Source organism: Alexandromys fortis, unplaced genomic scaffold, assembly GCF_014885135.2.
Source record: "Alexandromys fortis isolate MF-2015 unplaced genomic scaffold, M_Fortis_MF-2015_v1.1 scaffold_9, whole genome shotgun sequence".
In the NCBI taxonomy this organism is placed as follows: Eukaryota; Metazoa; Chordata; class Mammalia; order Rodentia; family Cricetidae; genus Alexandromys; species Alexandromys fortis.
In genome coordinates, this window is record NW_026067892.1 from 782,973 (window position 1) to 787,465 (window position 4,493).

Below are 4,493 nucleotides of genomic sequence, written 5' to 3' on the forward strand. Positions count from 1 at the left end.
TCTGAACACGGCAGCGGCCCAACTGCAACAACGTCCCTTTAAGTGGACTTAAGTCTCTAGTTCTGTGATGTTTCCTACACACTATTGGCACAGCCAGTGGTCACACTCCCAAGCACTTCCTCCCTCTGCTTTCTGATTGGTTTCCTCTAGTGGCACGGGCGTGCGTGTTAAAGGAAGAGGAGTGCATGCCGAGACTGGGAACCCGGGTGGTGGAGAGCGGGCTTCTTAAATGCAGCGCTTGACAGTCCAGCCAGACTGAGCCACCAACACCAGGGGTCCTGTGACCCAAACGGACTTTGCAAGAACAATTCTTCACAGACTTGAGGCACACACTGAAGGTGGACCCTGTATTCTTCACAGCCTTGGGGTGCAGACTAAGGGAGCAGCTGGAAGGCCTGAGAAGACTCAACTGCAAGGTTGGGGGTAGGGCGGGATGGGGTGGTGAGATCCCCAATGCTTTTGTTTGGGGAAACACAGAGGTGGGGAGGCTGCTGAGGATGCAGGTCACACCAGCTGAGGCAAACTCCATCCCCTCCCCCACAGTCTGTCTACTCCTCACCCCTCAAAAGGCCACCATTCCTGTGAGCCCCCCCCCCCCCGCAGGTTGCTTTTTCTGGAATTTGTGTTTTATCAAGAGAGGCAGAAGTCGTTTCTGAGAGTAGTAAGAAGAGAAGTTGTCCACTTTTCCCCAGCTAAGGAGCAGGGGAGCTGTCCTTCATAGGTCTTTTTCCAGTTTGTAACAGGTGGTCGGGCTTGCTATTTTGAATGTCCTATTTGATAAAATAAAACATTGGCAACCCTATGTTGGTCCCAAAAATATCTTTTGGAGATTTTTGCCAAGGAATGAAATCCAAGTGTCTGGGACCGCAGAGCTAAATGGCTGAATCAGGAACCCGAGACTGAATGAGTCATAGCTGTGTGCATGAAGGATGGATGTGTGATCGCTCGTGTGTGTGTGCATGCATCTGTTGGGGGGGGAGGGGCTGGTGAAATAAGGACATTATTGTCCAAGATTTCCCAGGAAGATAATTCAGGGTGGCCTGAGGATTACGCGGAGACCTGGGGGTCTTCCATCCACGTTGTTGTCTTACCCTTGAGGAGAAACTGAGTCTCAGCCTACTGTCCCAAGCCACACAGTGAGCAGACAGTCCAAGCCCTAACCATTGCACACTGGCAACCTACCTTTCCCAGCTGGAGAGCATCTCCTACACAAAGATTGGAAGAGACAGACGTGAGGAAAATTGAACCTGCTTGTCTCGCTCCCAAAAAGGGAAAAAACCGGGACAGCTGACGACAATTCAGGCCATACGCAAAATGTGCCGCTTCAGTCAGGCAGCGGGTACTGCATGCTCATGTACTCGGGACTAGGGCACTCACCAAACCTGAGCCAGCCTGGTTAAGTGGGGGGAGGGGGCAGGGAGGCAGGGGAATGGAGCAAACAAAGACAGACACAAGAGCTGAAACTAGAAAACCCCCAAGGAAAACAAGGGAAGTCTCTGTGTTGTCTGCTGTTCAGATCTGGAAGGTTCCACAAAGGCCAATGTGTTAAAAGCTTGGTCCCCAGCTTGCCACCAGCCCTGGAGGAGGTGTGCAGCCATATGGGTCGCAAGGGGAATGGTTTCACACACATGCTCCCACCATTATGATCTGTCCACCCCAACAGAGGTCTAAAGTTAGTGCCCACCCAGAGCTTCCAGCTTCTGTGGTGCAGGCTGAAAACATTTCTTTGAAATGCCCTTGCACAGTCAGGCCAGCCTTGAATTCCTTACCCTCCTCCTCCACCTCCTGAGTACAGGGATTATAGGATTATACATCATAGCTACTCTAAAACTTGATAACTCGGTTGTACCAGGTATTTGTTGTGGCAGGAAGAAAGCTGACTGACGGCCTCAGCTCTGGTGATGGAATCTCCGCTGCAATAACTCAATGGCATGAGGAACGAAGAGACTAAGCTGAACCTTAGGACTTAGAGCATGCGAGCTTGAAAGTCTCAAGAGTGTGAATGCACTGTGCGGAAGAGGTGGCCTAGCTGCAAATTACACATCTACTGGTGGGCTCAGTCTGACAAAGGACTCAGGACTTAGAAAAAAGGGACAAAAGATAATGAGCAGAAAGCTCTCCAGCAACCACATGGCCGGCCAGTAAGAATAGGAGCGAAGCCTCATTCGCCACCAGGGGAGTGAACTCAAAGCCTGCGGAGAGGTCCCCTTCTACTAGGATGGTGCAATTCCAAAAGTTCTAGAAGTGTCGGTGAGGAAGAAGGGTCTCAACCCTGCTCCTGCTCCTCAGGTGATAATGAGACACGGCCTCTGGGAGAGAGGTCCCCTTGGTATCTGAACGGTTGCAGACCCCAACAATCCCACCCCTTGGCAGATGCCCAAAAGATCTTAAAGCTTGGGTCTAGGCAACAGCTTCCTCATGGCACTGGGTGTAGTAGCCCAAGAGGGGAAAGTACCTCAGTGTCTGATGGACATGACCTGTTGTCCAATGAGCATGCAGGGTGGGCCGCATATCCCCCGCCTCTCTGGGATCAATGCCCAGGAATGAAATGTTTTAACTGTTTTTAAAATGACGGACAACACATCCCTGTGCTCCCAGCACCTGGTGAGGGAAGGCAGGAGGATCAGGGGTTCAAGTTCACACCCACAACCTCAGTTCACCTGATCGATAATGCATACTGTAGAATGTGGTCTTCACATGTAATTCCAATTGCATCTTGACTTTTCTCTAATGCAGTGAATACTGATAGCAACTGGAGCGGTTCATTGCCACAGGCCACCATGCTGGGGTTTTCTATATACCCTCCTTGTGAAGCCAGCAGCAACGACGAGCACACTAAAGACACCTCCGCTTTGTCTCCCACTACACCAACAATAACTGTGCTTTGTGGGAGACCTGAACAGTGCATCTAAGCTGTCAAGGATTTCTATGGTCTCTGATGGTGTCATGGAGTTTGTCCAGGAAATAGGTAAGGACAGCCTGCACCTCCTCGGTGACTGTGTGCCTAAACGCAGCCTTTTCACATGTCCTGTAGAATCTATTACACTGGTTATCTTCTTTGGTAAACACTAAAAGTATCTGAAGATGGTCTTGATGAAATCTCATCAGGCCAATTGCACATAGGTTACTGATACCTTTGAGGTGCTGCTCTTGCGAGGCTGAGGCTCCACAATCCTGGCACAGCCAAAGCTGGGCGCAGTGACCACCACCATCTAGATCGCACGCCCTCCTCCTCACTGAGATCATTTGCTTTTAATCTCAGCACTTGAGAGGCAGGTGGATCTCTAATTTTGAGGCCAGTTGGGTCTACAGAATGAGATCCAGGACAGCCAAAGATACAGAGAAACCCTGTCTTCAAAAAAACAAAAATTAAAAAGAAATAGAATTTTAAAAAAGCCACATAAAGATGAAAAATACACAGAGAATCTGGACACTATGTTATTGTGTTGTTTTTCAATTGTTTTACTGCTGAGGAAGGAGCAACAGCTGCTAAAAGACATTGGCTTATAAGTGCTGCTGGATTAATCCAACCTATATATTTTGAAAATGCCTTGACTTCAAAAATTTAAGTCAAAAGATATATTACTTTGGAAAAGAGGTTTTGCTTTTGTTTCCACAGGAAATGAGAGGCTGTGGATTCAATTCTGTGGACAGAAATTCATTCTGTGGATAAGGTTTGAGATCAAGGAAGACCCCCAGAAAAATCTCTGATGAGAATGGATGGCCCAGATGCACCAACGTTTCAGAGCATCTCTGTTGCAGTTTCTTCTGAGTTCTGCATCCAGAACAGCTTCAAGGCTGCTGGCTGAGATAATCCAGCCTCAAAGAATACTCCAGTCAGGACTTGGGCTTGACCATAATCCTAAATTTTCTTTGGGTCCCCATAAGATTACCAGCACCCCCAATCAGCAGGAAGTAGCCTAGAAAACTATGCCCACATTCCCAAAAAATATAGATTATAGGTATTTGTCATTGTTTGGGGGGGGTTGGTTACAAGTAATTGTAATGGTCATGAAAAAAAGCTAAATAAATGAAATTAGATTCAAGGTTCATATTTTGAAAAAAAGGGGATATAGATATGATATGATAAAAGGGTAAATTATTGAACCTACTCTGAAAAGAAAAATGGGAAGATATAGATAAGATAAAAAGGTAGATTCTACTTTTAAAGCAACTGCTAGGGCTGGAGAGATGGCTCAGAGGTTAAGAGCACTGGCTGCTCTTCCAGAGGTCCTGAGTTCAATTCCCAGCAACAACATGGTGGCTCACAACCATCTGTAATGGGGTCTGGTGCCCTCTTCTGGCCTGCAGGCATACACACAGACAGACCATAGTATACATAATAAATAAATCTTTAAAAAAAAAATAAAGCAACTGCTAGTTTTAAATGTTTTACATTAGATTGAACTTTTGTATATTGTATACAAATTTTGTATATTGATACAAATTTGAGATTAATTTTGTTACAATATTCTCTCTCTCTATATATATAT

At 46.8% G+C, this 4,493-nt stretch overlaps 1 long non-coding RNA gene across 1 annotated transcript; it reads left to right on the forward strand.

The window, feature by feature from the left end:
• Positions 1-229: 229 nt before the first annotated feature.
• On the forward strand, positions 230-4,265 carry LOC126502086 (uncharacterized). The gene is made up of 4 exons (XR_007591842.1): positions 230-416; positions 1,853-2,289; positions 2,737-2,968; positions 3,620-4,265. It is a non-coding gene; the product is annotated as an uncharacterized lncRNA (long non-coding RNA).
• The last annotated feature ends 228 nt before the right edge of the window (positions 4,266-4,493 follow it).